This window comes from Adiantum capillus-veneris, chromosome 23 (genome assembly GCF_014529385.1).
Source record: "Adiantum capillus-veneris isolate H3 chromosome 23, ASM1452938v2, whole genome shotgun sequence".
Taxonomy (NCBI): Eukaryota; Viridiplantae; Streptophyta; class Polypodiopsida; order Polypodiales; family Pteridaceae; genus Adiantum; species Adiantum capillus-veneris.
In genome coordinates this window covers 140,673,659-140,688,352 of record NC_140953.1, presented here as the reverse complement: position 1 = coordinate 140,688,352, position 14,694 = coordinate 140,673,659, and positions in this window count along the sequence as shown.

Sequence of the window (14,694 nt, the reverse complement as noted above, 5' to 3'; positions counted from 1 at the left end):
ACTTTTTAACACTAACTTTTGGAGGTCTTTAATGAAGCTAACCCTAAGGTCTTTTAAGTTCCATTAGATGCACGTTGCTCTTTGATAGACTATCTCCGTTTGGACCCCTTTTAAGATGTAACCATCTCCTTTTAGTCCCTTGCTAAGGTAAATCTAGAAGCACTTATTGCACATTGCTCTTTGGTAGACCGTCTCCTTTTGGACCCCCTATTGAGATACAACCATTTCTCCTTTTGGACCCCTGTTGAGATAGGTTTAGAAGCACATATATATATCCTAACTCTTGTTCCCCTTTTATCTTTCCATTTTAAGTGATCAATTTAATATGAGAAAATCATTTGTTAAAGTTATATATTGTATTTTATGTGTGTGTGTGTGTGTGTGTGTGTGTGTGTGTGTGTGTGTGAGAGAGAGAGAGAGAGAGAGAGAGAGAGAGAGAGAGAGATAACCACTCTCTTATCATAGGCTTCAACAACATTTCTCGTCATGAGTAAGCGATGAGAGTTGCAACTACCTTAGTCTTCAACACCAACTTTGCATGATAATCCTATGAGGGCACTCGTCTACCAAGGTGGCAGGCTATAATTACTAGCATGAGGGAGTATTAAAGAGTTTCCAATGATCACTTTTTAACTTTCAATTTTAAGATTGAGTTAGCTACTTTTGCTTTAAAGCATGACCAACTATCCAACTCACTCGTCTACCTTAGTCTTCGACACCAACTTTGCATGATAATCCTATGAGGGCACTGGTCTACCAAGGTGGCAGGCTATAATTACTAGCATGAGGGAGTATTAAAAAGTTTCCAATGATCACTTTTTAACTTTCAATTTTAAGATTGAGTTAGCTACTTTTACTTTAAAGCATGACGAACTATCCAACTCACTCATCTACCACGGTAATCGCCTAAGGTTACTAGCATGAGAGGGGGTTTATTCCAAAGGTAAAAGTATTGGCAATTCATCTCTAGTTGAGGTGACCAATGTTCATTACTTTTACTTTAAAGAGTGACCACGGTCCAACTCACCTGAAGACAATTATGAGGGTCTTGAGATGTGAAAGCGTACACACTCTCAAGGAGCTAGCATCAAAAGCCAATAGTTTCTTGCAGAGACATGGCAAGGGAGTGTGGGCAAAGAAGAAAGGGTGAAAGACCGGATAAGAATGCAAGAATGCCACAAAATGAAAATAGTTTATCATTAAATTTTCTTAGCCTTATACAGGCTTTACATCCACGTTTACACAACGTGGCCGCCCAGGTTGGGTTGACCCCAACAATTGCCCCCTTCAGCCAAACTTGGCGTACAAGTGTAATCCTAGGAACTATTGATACATATAGGCACAGTGCATGATACATCATGGAGATTCTCATAGAAAATGCTCACCAAGGTTCACAAGGGCACTCGTCCTAGGCTCACGAGGTAGTTCTAACCCTGGGTCATCGGGAAGGTCTTACCTTCGGTGTCATTCATTCTCACTGGGGTATTGTCTAATCACGTTACAAACAATTGTCATTAAAAGCATAAGACGCTTCAGGGGTTTGATTCATTATCATACATATAATTGCTTCCATCATTACATTCATGTGAACATGCTCTAAGATAAGATAAGCTCAACAAATTTTGATTAAAAAATTTAAAAATTCAAATGAACGTTCATACGTGTAGTGGGTGTGTATCTGGCACCGAGTGTTGCTGTTGTGTTGGCTGGCTGTGTACACACTAGGGCTGCTATCTTTCTCTTTCGGCCGCCGCCTGCAATGATCTCTCACCGCCCTATCTTGGACAGTCGCCACAACCCAAGCTGCCTACTCCTTGCTATCTCTCTCAACTCTCTCTTGCTGCCCACACGCTCTGCTACTTTCAAGCCTTTTATGCTACTACAGATGCGGACTGGCAGGAGTGCTCCCGCCTTTAGCTGGCGGCTACCTACGCGGTGTTGCAGCTCTCTAAGCTGAGCCACCTAGCCGGTTGAGTTCCCAGCCTTGGTTGGTTGAGCTCCTGGCTGAGGCTTCTTCTGTTGCTGAGCTCTTCTTATTGCCGCCAAGCTTGAAGTTGCATCAAGTCCTCTAACGAATATTTTGAATCGTTGCCCAAACTATAACCTGCTTTGATACCACTTCTGAGGGTCTTAAGATGCAAAAGTGTACACACTTTCGAGTAGCTAGCACCAGAAGACAATAGCTTCTCGCAGAGATCACGGCAAAGGAGTGTGCGCAGAGATGAAAGGGTGAGAGAATGTCACAAAATGAAAAGAGAGTTTATCACTAGATTTTCTTAGCCTTATATAGGCTTTACATCCATGTTCACACAATGTTGTCCGCCCAAGTTGGGCTGACCCCAACAACATTCCCTAAACTCATACACTTCCAAAGGTTTAAAATTGTGTCATCAAATTGTGTCATCCCGTACAGAAATCCATTCATTCTTCAAGGAAGCAACTTATCTCACACACCTCAAACTTTCTTTTTAATTTTCCTACTCCATGGGTTTACAAGACTCGTTTATTTTTATCCCTGTGCCCTTTCAAGATTTTTTCCCCTTTCAAGATCTTCAATGCTGAAGGATCATGGTGATGAGAATCGTAATAGAGAGCCCACACTGTGCCTAGAAGAGGAAAGAGTTTTGGTCTAAGTCATGGCTGAAGAGGTGAGGGAAGCAAGTTTGAATGTGAGCAAGAGCTGAGCACACTCTAGTAGTGTGTGATACTTACTCTCAATCTTGCAATGAGCTAATGTGCATAGTGGATGTGACTCTATTCCATTGCCCCAACGCCCCATTTTGCACAACCTCGGTTCTTGACATTAGCATCGGTCTCGGTTTTGACACCGATCACGCGATTATTCGGCTAGAGTGTTTCCGCCTGACAGTGAAAGACGGCACAGACGGACATCCCCGGCTTTTTGACTTTGGCATTCTGAAGTTTTTGGCTTCGACGGCACATATCGGCCATACTGCTCTGACAGATCATTCCGAAGGAGGTTGATTGCGGGATATGCCCAACAAGGACTGGGCCACGAAGCTCTGGCTCATTGGTTTTAGGATGCAAAGCGAGGGCACTTCTCGCACTACATAGGAGTCCAATACGTCTATGATGTAGAGCATAAAGTTAGCTCTGCTTCTCTTTAAGTTTAATCTATATCTTGCATCTTTTCTATTTGTCTTAATGTGTGTTTTTTGTCTGACAGGGAGGACATATATTCACAACAGTGGATGTTCAATTGCACAAGTGCAACTTCAACTCGACAGCACTACAAGGTTTGTTATTTGCATCCATCACCCCATGACTATGCGTTTGCTTGGAGCAACACATAAACTCCATGACGCAGGGCACGACTTCTGTTTCTTATAATTTTTGGAGAGACCACAGTGCCAGCTCTCCACCATACTTTTGTTTGGCACCTCTGCATGACGTGCACTGTATACTTTGCAGTGTCAGTCTGTTTCATTGCAAGACGATATGTTTAACTATTCACATTGCTTTTTTGTAGCTTGACTCAAACATTGTCCGCCAGCTTGCACAATTGGATGACATTCATACACGATTATCAGGTCGGTAGTGTAGTCTGCTAATTGACTATGCTTAATTGAGAATAAGATGGGTGTCTCAAAGATGGTTCCACAATTTAGAGACTAAATGGTCGATATTACTAGGTTGAATGGTGCAATGTGAAAATAACTACCAAAGTAGGTTAAGTTGCAACCCTTTTGCTCGATTCAATTACCCTCTTTAGTAGCTCTTTGTCGTATACGGAGCACTCTAGGACACAACTTGCTTCTTCCCAATGCTCATCAAGTCCCAAGCTGAGCTATAATTGGTGCCTATCAATAGGTTCTACTCATTTTCTTGTGTCACCATAACAAAACCCAAGGCGACAACAATCACAACCAACTAACTAAGTAACCAGCTGCGCTCCAAAATCTGTCAGATTATGTACGGCAAAGGACCACCAAGCAAGACTAGTTTGGGGATACCTCCCGAGATTCCCTCCCCTCTCTTGTGGCCCTCCACCTCGTCGCTCACCATGCAACACCTAGTACAACTACGGCCCCCACCTTGCAAACCACATGTACCCTCAGCCTATCATCGCCACCCTCCACAGCCAGCTTGGTGCAATCCAGAACCTGCACATACCTCTTGTCCACCTGCGCCTCCCTCGACCCCTCGCCTCCTCCTTCACCACAATAGAGTAGCTACTTCTCTTGTGCTTTATCACCCACTTGCCCACGATGGCAGATGTCAGAGTTTGATGCATAGAAGGTTTGGTACTATTAGCCTTGCATATTCTTTCAGTAAAGTGTTAGTGAAACTTAGTAATTTACTTTTCAGTTTGTAATTTGTGAAGGTCTTTGTACCTCTTCATTCTTCCTAGTAGTTGGCCTCGCACCTGATGGTAGTGCGTTGTATGAGAGAAGGACGATGAATGAAAGGCTATGGCTATGAAGATTCTGTGTTTCTCTGTGTATTTTGTCTTCAGTTTCCATTCAGTACCCTGATTCTGTTCTGAACCTGTACAAGTATTGAAACTGTTCTGATTTAGCGAGGTGATGATGTAATTCTTTAATGGTTGATTTAGTTGTTATTCCCACTCCCCTATGCCTCAATAACACTTGGCGATCCTGCTAATTGTGGAGAAAAACTTGATCAAAGCCTTATTGGGCAATGGGGTTTAGTTGGGGCATATGGGGTTGTGAACCTAAAGATTTTCTGCAAGCACAACATTCTCCAATTGGAAGTCAGAGGAGGAAGAACAGGAGGAGTATAATCTGATTTTCCTTCAAGATTTTGTCCTTGGAATAGCATCCTTCAGAACTTTTGGTGACTTAACACTTGACAATCGTTTGCTGGTTTTTGTCAGAAGTGGTAAATTAAGGAGTGAAAACCCTACTTCTATTCAGGGCGTTTTTGGTTTTCAAGGCGTTTTCAGAAATCATGCGTTTTTCAGCAAATGGGGTGTTTTCCTCATGTTTTCAGGGTCGTTTTTGCAACCTGATGGCATTTTTAAGCAATGCAGGGTGTTTTCCTGACAATTCGAAGGAAATTTAGGCAATATCCTGACAATTTCAGACAGTTCAGGAAATTCAGGCAGTTTCTTGACAGTTTCATGCAGTTTCCCTAACAGTTTGTAGGAAATTTAAGTTTTATGCAGTGTAATGTTGATTCTTGGAGTATGGGTATATTATTTGTCTCTTTTCCTTAATGTCTACTCAATGGCAAAGAAGAAGAAGAAGAAGAAGAAGAAGCAATGTCTTATTTGTCAAAAGCATGGCCATTCCATCAAGAAATGTCGTTATATGTGTACGCTTTGTCAGAAGAAAGAGATATGTGCGAAGTATTGCATGCCCAAACTATGTAAGAGCCTCTATTGCATCATAAAATCTTTCCAGGATGCATTAAGTTATGAGGACTTTGCTGAAGCTAAAGAGGATTTGAAAGAATTCTCTGATTTTCTTGATGAAGCATGCGAATGGCATAAATGTTGTAATGGCAAGAGAAGGAAGTCATGCTCTAGTGAACGACGGATCCGAATGTTGCAAGTAGCGGCTGAGAATGTAATTGAGGAGTATGAAGATGATTTTGTGGATGATGCAAGCGATGATGATGATTCTCAATGGTGTTTTCAACAACCTGTTACTATTTCCAACCGAAAACAGCCTCAAGTTTTTGGTTTTCAGTTACCAACAGTTTTTCGGGCACCTACAGTTTCAAAACCTCATATTTCAAAGCCCGAATCTGATTTGTCAACACCTGAAGTTTTTCAACCTGATTTTGATGTTCTTGAATATGGCATCAAAGCTGTAGATACTCAGATTTTTGAAGAGAAGAAGTTGATTCAAGAAGGAGATTTTGTTCAATGCAAGGGAGATGAAGTCCAAAAGACGATGAAGGAAGAAGGAGGAAGCCAGGAGCAACTCATGAGCCAAAGGAGCCAAGAGGATTGCCAGCTATCCCCAAAACTCACATCAAAGAGACTCACCTCTTTGCAGGAAGAGAAGGCGAGTTGCCAAAAAGGATATTTACTGATTGAGAAGAAGGGAATACAAGTGGGAGTGAGCGAGAGAAGCCACCAATATCCCATACAAACCCATATACCAACATTTGACATCAATCTTGAAGAGGTTGAAATTCAGGGAGACATCAGATTACAGTGTATTAAAGTGGAGGAGATGAATATTAAAGTGTGCCGATGATGAGGATGATGTGATGAATCAATTTTTGATGTATCTTGATGAAGATTATCCCACAGGTGACAGCTTGAAAGGTGTTTGTGTTGATGGAGAAGAGTTTTTTGGTGTTTTGAAGACTGAAAGCCAATTTCCAAGAGTGGATATGAATTATTCAGGTTGTGAATACAAGGATCTTCAATTTCAGGTCCCTGAATTACAAGTTTTGATACCAAAGGTTCCGAATTTGCAGAGTTTCAGAATTCAGGTCCCTGATCCGCAAAAAACTGATTTGCAAAGGAGTTCAGTACTTGAATTACTGAATATCGAAGTCTTGTTGTTTGTCATTAAATATCTAATGTCTAACCAACCCAAATAATTTTCTCATATTAAACTCGTCATTTAAGATGGGATAATAAACGAGAACAAGGGTTAGAATATAGACATGTGCTTATGGATCTATCTCAACATGGGGCCAATGGTAAAGGGGCCCAAATGAGAGATGGTCTGTCAAAGAACAAGGTTAAATAATGAATCTTAAAAGACCTTAGGGTTAGCTTCATTAAAGACCTCCAATGGTTAGTGTTAAAAGTCCTTTGACCTTAAGCAAGCTAGGGCTGAGCTTGAGGTGGGAACCCGACCTAAACTTAAGCAAGCTAGGGTTGTTTTTGAGGTGGGAACCCAACCTAAACTTAAGCAAGCTAGGGTTGTGCTTGAGGTGGAAACCTGACCTAAACTTAAGCAAGCTAGGGTTGTGCTTGAGGTGGGAACTCCACCTAAGGTGCTTGTCATGCTTGATGACTAAGGTACTTGAGGTACTTGTCACATTTAATGAGGAAGTTTCTTGAGAAGCTTCCTATGTATGGGGGGTAAGATGCTTGAGCCAAAAAGAGAACCTACACACTTAATGAGGAAGCTGCTTGAGAAACTTCCTATGCATAAAAATCTCAAAGTTAAGGGAATTCTAAAAGAACACATGGGACACATGTCAGACTCTCACTAAGCTTAACCACATGGTGTGCTTGAATGCTATTGGTTGGGCTAAAGAGGGGTCCAATGAAATTCTACTTTCATTTTAAAAAAATATAGATATTTTCAAGCTCTCTCTCTCTAAGGGGTAAGGAGGACACTTGTCAAAAGATTACCCATGTGCTTGACTACAGGCTGCATGTGATTGGCTAGGGGAATAGGGGTCTAATGAGCTTGTAGCATGCAGGAATTTTGCCGAAAGCAAGGAAGGGGGGTGATAGGGGGATATACTCCACACACACACTCATTTGCAAGGTGATTCTCACTTGGTGAAAGTGGAGGAACACCACCTCCTTCTCCAAGCTTGTGAGAGTGAAAGCCTACACCAATACTCTTGGCTATGGAATGCAAATCCAACCAAGAGTCATGCTTCAATGCTTAAGCTTGCCATCTTCTCCATCTTCATTACTATGCTATTATGTATGCTAGCAAGAAGAGTAATGATAAGTGAGGAACTATTTCTGTCTCCTATGGAATGTTTCTTCTTCCTCTTCCCTATCCTCATTCCCCACTAGCTCTCTCCGCCTTCGAAGGTGTTTGAGGCCTTGGGACTGAGGCTTGGGATAGTTAATGCTTTCTTCAAGTTTATGTTATGCTTGTGATGCATGAAGCTTTCCATCTTCATTGCATCACCTAGGTTACAAGGAACATAAAAATTGTAATGTACCAAGTCTCTCTTGATGGGAGAAACTATAATACAAATGCCTATTAGAGGGGGGACCGGCTCCATATGAATCCGGTCCTCAACTATTGTCATGTTCTCTAAACTCTCTCTCTCTCTCTTGCAAAAGTATTGTTCATGCCAAGTTAACTAAGTACCATGTTTATGTTGCTACCATTGATTAAGTTCACCCACTATGCTCACAAAGTAATCTCTCAAAAGTGCTTCACCTAATTCTGCTACTCTCAAAGTTCATAGGCCATTTCCATTACATTGGTATCAGAGCGTTTGGTTTCTCTTTTGTTGCTTAAGAAGAGAGGTCCTTAAGTAGCCTATTAATGATTGATTTTGTCAATTATATTAGGGTAAGTGGGACTGGGTTCTATTGTCGGTTTTGTTGAGCCCACTATGTGGGATATGGTGCACACCTCGTGAGCTTTGGTCTTAATAATGGAGTCTTTTTAGACTTGCCTAAGGCTTTACCATGATTGAGCCATAAGAAGTCTGAAAGGAGCTATCCCTTGGCAACTTCGCTATGTTAGACTCACTCCACTACTCTCTATATTAACCAATCGAGCCGTGGGTGTAGATACTTAAGTGCCTATTTTCAAAGGCTAAGAGGAGTAGCAACTAAGGTTTTTAATTTTGCAAAGCATACACTAAGTAAACAACTAAGTTTAATTAACATGGCTGACAATAACCAAGATGGTAGAATGAACATTGATAACTTTGATTCTGCACATGAAGGTGTTAATGATGATGCCCCCATGTTTGTTAATTATCTTGTTACTAGGTTGCAACAAGCTATGGGCAACCCCTCTTTGCAAGCCGAAGTTACTCAACAACTTCGTGCTTATGGGATTTCCTTTCCTCTCAAAGAGGAGAGAGAGCTTAGGAGGCCTCTTGGTGAGACCCCCAAAAGAAGACTCTCTCCCCCGAGAGGAGGAATCCAAAGAACGAGAAAGTAATGACTCCCTAAGTTCCTCAAAAGATGTGGCTCCATGAATATGGTGGTCTAGACAATCACCAACTCCTCCCAAGAGGAAACGGTTAACCCATAGTCCTTCTCCTCGTCACTCCAAAAGGGAAGAGAGGAAACAAAGGAAGAAAAGGGCAAGAAAGAGGTCACCCTCTTCTCCTTCTTCTTCACCTTCCTCCTTACGGATGAAAGCTATGGCTATTCTCCTAGAGAATACAAGCGGGGAGGACATCGCAAATCTTACCCTGCATGGCGAAGGTCACAAAAGCTAAAGAAGTTCAAAGAGGGAGGAAAGAATATCTCTTTTCTCACCTATACTGGCACCTTTGGTGCTACCGACAAAGTATTGGCCTTCATCCAACAATTTGATGGGCCTTTGGAGACGAGGGCTTCACTGAGTCCTCCAAGCTACACCATGTAGCTATGCACTTCCAAAAATTGGCTCGTCAATGGTGGGCTAGCCTTCGTGGCAATGGCGAAGCCCCAAAGACATGGAAAACTCTACAAGTTTCCATCATGAAGCAATTCCTTGCAAGTGATTCAAAGAAAAAAGTGCTTACCAAATGGTGAAGTTTAAAGCTTCTCTCTCATGAGTCTATCCACAGATATGTGGACAAGATTTGGGATTTACATCTCAAGGCTACTATCTTTCAAAAGATAGACTTTGTCGAGCAAAAGCAACAATTCTGTGCGGGATTACCCAAAGAGATGGCCGAGTATGTCAACTCTCAACGGCCTGGTTCTATCACCAAACTAATCCACCACACCATGGTTGCTTCGCGCATCAATTTCCAACAAGGGGCTAGACGGAATGTGAAGCCCATGGAAAATAAAGACAAAAATGATGCCAAGGGGAAAACCAATGGCCAAAATTCTTACCAAGGCTATTCCAACAACAACAACAATTGGTCCAAGGAGAAGGGAGTTTACAAAGGTAAATATAAACTCTCTCCTAAAGAGCTAGAAGCTTTTAGTAAGGACCACAAATGTTTTAAGTATGGGGAGCAAGGCCATGGTTATCGTCCTTGCCCCAAGAGAATTGCCTGCAATGAGACTCCTAGAGTCTCTATGTTTGAAGCTTCAAAAGAGGATGCTCATTGCCAAGGATTTCTCCTTTCCTATGCTTGGGGAAAGATGCAAGAGCATGATGCCTTTATTTTGATTTGACCCTAGTTCAACTCACAACTTCATATCCACAGAGTTGGCCACTAAGCTAGGCATATGAGCCCACAAGATGGGAGATGCATTGAAAGCCAATGGAGCTATCAAGGGACAAGACGTCTCAATTATTTCTTTCATTGAAAAATTAAGGCTTCATGTCCAAAGCTATTTGGACAAAGAGGATTTCTTCATCTCCCCTCTCAAACATGAGAATGTTATCGTTGGGGCACCATGATTTAACCTCATGGCTTCCAACATGAAGCTCCTTGAAAGGAGAATCTACTTCACCTACATGGAAAAGAGCATGCACATAGATGTTTATGAGTTGGGAAACACCCTATCCCTGCAATAAAGGGAATCAAGAGGAATTAGAGTTGTCTAATTTCCTCAATGGATTCCAAGATGTTTTCATTAATGACATCCCTAGTGAGCTATCTCTAAAATGAGGGATGATGACCATGCAAGTGAGCTCCTACCAAGAAGCTCACTGCCTAACAAGCCTCCTTATTGAGTTTCACAAACTCAACAAAAGGAGATAATGAGGCAAGTGCATGAAGTGGTGAAAAAAAAAGGGATGGTGAGGTCTAGCTCCTCTCCATTTTGTTCACCATTGCTTTTAGTGCAAAAGAGAGACGACACATATCACATGTGTATCGATTATAGGACACTAAATAAGATCACTATCAAAAAAGTAGATTTCCCGTGCCGCGGGTAGAAGATCTATTTGATAATTTACAAGTTTTGGCCTGACAAATGCTCCAGATGCATTCAAACTCATGATGGACAAAAAAATCTTCAGGCCATTCAAATTCTCTTGAAGAGTACAAGCGACACCTCCATGTAATCTTTCAAGATTGTGAGAGAGAATAAGCTTTTCATTAATAAAAAGAAAAGAGAATTTTTCCTACAAGAGATTCAATATTTAGGTCACATTATCTCTAAAGATGGCACCCATATGGATGCAACAAAATTAGAGATAATAAAAGGATGGCCTAATCCAAGGAATCTGTAGAAGGTACGAAGCTTCATAGGTATGTGTGCATACTATAGATGCTTCATAGAAAAAATTCTCTCTAATAGCAGTCCCATTACATGACTTAACAAAAAAAGAACGTAAAGTATTCATGGACTACAAAAGTGCAAGAAGCTTTTGAGAAGCTTATCTCTCAACGTGTGTTCACACTACTAGATCTCTCAAAGCCATTTGAGGTCCAATCTGATGCTTGTGGTGATTGTCTTGGAGCTATTTTGCTTCAAGAAGGGCATACCATAGCATATGAGAGTCAAAGACTCGACTTCAATAAGTGAGTATTGGGCAAATACAAAAAAAAGCTACTAGTTATTCTATATGCCCTAAACACATGGAAACACTATCTCTTGGGGACTCCATTCATCCTACGAATGGATCACAAAGCCTCAAGAACTTCATGACGCAAACCAAGCTCTCCAACAAACAAATGAGGTAGGCAAGATTTATTTTGCAATTTAAATTTCATATTGCTCACATTGTTGGCAAGCACAATCAAGTGGTCGATGCACTTTCACAACGACCAAGGGTAAATGTAGTGTCTATGGCAACTCACAATGATCTATCTTTTATGATAGATGAGTCTGCTACTGACCGAGACTTAAGTACGTAATTACAGCCTTTGCATAGGGAAGTAACAAGAACCATTCACCTTGAAGAATGGTTATCTTCCAAATGGCAATAGGCTATGTGTTAATCACACATACAATAAGAACGTCATGTATGAATCCCATACATCTCCTTATGTGGGGAAAAGAGGAAATCCATCATCTACTCTTCAAGGAGTAGAAATGTATTTTTATTGGCTACCATGAAAAGTAAACATACAAGAGTATGTTTCAAAATGCGTGTATACCAAAAGTTGAAATTTGATCGAGGGAAGAAACTTGGATTGTTTCAGTCAACGGGCTTAACAAGAAAACACACTCTATGCCTGACAAAAAGACTATTGAGGCACATCAAATGGCAACCCTCTTCAGATATCAAATTTTCAAGCATCATGGATTTCCAACACCCATAGTGTCGGACAACGATCCTAGAATGACCAGTAATTTCTAGAAGGGTCTCTTTGAGAATCTAGGAAGTAGATTAAATTTCTCTTTTGGCCTATCATCCACAAACGGATGACCAAAGTGAAATAACTAATCTAACGATTCTTGATCTACTAAAAGTCTATGTCATGGAAGTAGATCAATGTTCTCAATGATAGGAGTGCCTACCTCTTATAGAGTATGTGTACAATGATATTGTACATACTTCTATGGAGAAATTACCTTTTTAGGTTAAAGAAGAAAGATCCAAAAGTCCCTTACTACTTAAAGTACATAGGAAGATCTCCGTTGCTGATGAATATAGCCGAGACCTACAAGAATCTTTTCCAAAGATTAAAGGGGTTATATCCATCTCACAAGAAAGGCAAAAAGGGTTGCTGCTAATAAGCACAAAAGTGCCTTAGCCTTTAAGGAAAATGATTGGGTCTTACTTAAGTTTCCTAAGGCTCAATTGAGGCAAACGACGGGCAAAAATCCAACGGGTCATCAAAAGTATTATGCAAAACTAGCAAAAAGATATTATGGTCCTTTTTAAATTATTAAGCTAATCAATGAGATGGCTTATTAATTAAAGTTTCCCAACCATTGAGCTTACTCAAGCCCTACAAAGGAGAGACTCCAAATGAACCAATTATTGAAGACTCTCCCGAAATCGAAGATCAAGAAGAGGTACTACAACCCAAAGCTATCCTTCGGCATGAAGACAAGGTACTACGACATGGTAAGATTATCCGACGGTATCTTATTAAGTTCAAAAATTATCCTTTTGAAGATGCTAGATGGATGCAAGGAATCCAGCTTAAGGATAGTATGAACCTTGTCAATACTTACATGCTACATTAGAGTAACCAATTGTACATGTTTCTTTTAAATTATCAATGTTTATGTTTTATAAGACTACTTCTCTCTTTATTGTGCACAAATTTAAGTAGTATGCATACTAAGAATCATGTTTGGGATGACGACGTCTCTCAAACACCACGTAGAATTTGTCACTCTACTTGGGAGGATGAAATGGACTAAAGAGCAGACATGCTTGCGGTAGCTATGTCTCCCAAGCGCCAAATGGAGTAGTCATCCATCTTGGAATGATGTTGTAGGGTAAAAAGGGATCCTCTACCCGCCGCTAAAACAACTTGACTAATGACTATGACTTTTATCTCTTTTACCTCATAGTCGAGGACGACTATGATTTCAAGAGAGAGGTAATCTCATTAAATATCTCATATCTAACCAACCCAAATGATTTTCTCATATTAAACTGATCATTTAATATGGGATAATAAACGGGAACAAGGATTAGAATATAGACATGTGCTTACGGATCTATCTCAACATGGAGCCAATGGTAAAGGGGCCCAAATGAGAGATGGCCTGTCAAAGAACAAGGTTAACTAATGAAGCTTAAAAGACCTTAGGGTTAGCTTCATTAAAGATCTCCAATGGTTAGTGTTAAAAGTCCTTTGACCTTAAGCAAGCTAGGGCTGAGCTTGAGGTGGGAACCCGACCTAAACTTAAGCAAGCTGGGGTTGTGCTTGAGGTAGGAACCTTAAGCAAGTTAGGGCTGTGCTTGAGGTGGGAACTCCACCTAAGGTGCTTGTCATGGTTGATGATTAAGGTACTTGAGGTACTTGTCACATTTAATGAGGAAGTTGCTTGAGAAGCTTCCTATGCATGGGGGGTAAGATGCTTGAGTAAAAAAGAGAACCTACACACTTAATGAGGAAGCTGCTTGAGAAACTTCCTATGCATAAAATTCTCAAAGTTAGGGAAATTCTAAAAGAACACATGGGACACATGTCAGACTCTCACTAAGCTTAACCACATGGTGTGCTTGAATGCTATTGGTTGGGCTAAAGAGGGATCCAATGAGATTCTACTTCCATCTAACAAACATCTAGATATTTTCAAGCTCTCTCTCTCTAAGGGGTAAGGAGGACACTTGTCAAAAGACTACCCATGTGCTTGACTGCAGGCTGCATGTGATTGGCCAGGGGGAGAAGGGTCGAATGAGCTTGTAGCATGTAGAAATTTTGCCCAAAGCAAGGAAGGGGAGTGCTAGGGGGATATACTCCACACACACACACACTCATTTGCAAGGTGATTCTCACTTGGTGAAAGTGGAGGAACACCATCTCCTTCTCCAAGCTTGTGAGAGTGAAAGCCTACACCAATACTCTTGGCTATGGAATGCAAATCTAACCAAGAGTCATGCTTCAATTCTTAAGCTTTCCATCTTCTCCATCTTCATTACTATGCTATTATGTATGCTAGCAAGAAGAGTAATGATAAGTGAGAAACTATTTCTTCTCCTATGGAATGTTTGTTCTTCCTCTTCCCTATCCTCATTCCCCGCTAGCTCTCTCCCCCTTCGAAGGTGTTCTAGGCCTTGGGATTGAGGCTTGGGATAGTTAATGCTTTCTTCAAGTTTATGTTATGCTTGTGATGCATGAAGCTTTCCATATTCATTGCATCACTTAGGTTACAAGGAACACAAAGATTGTATTGTACCAAGTCTCTCTTGATGGGAGAAACTATAATACAAATGCCTATTGGAGGGGGGACCGGCTCCATATGAATCCGGTCCTCAACTATTGTCATGTTCTCTAAACTCTCTCTCT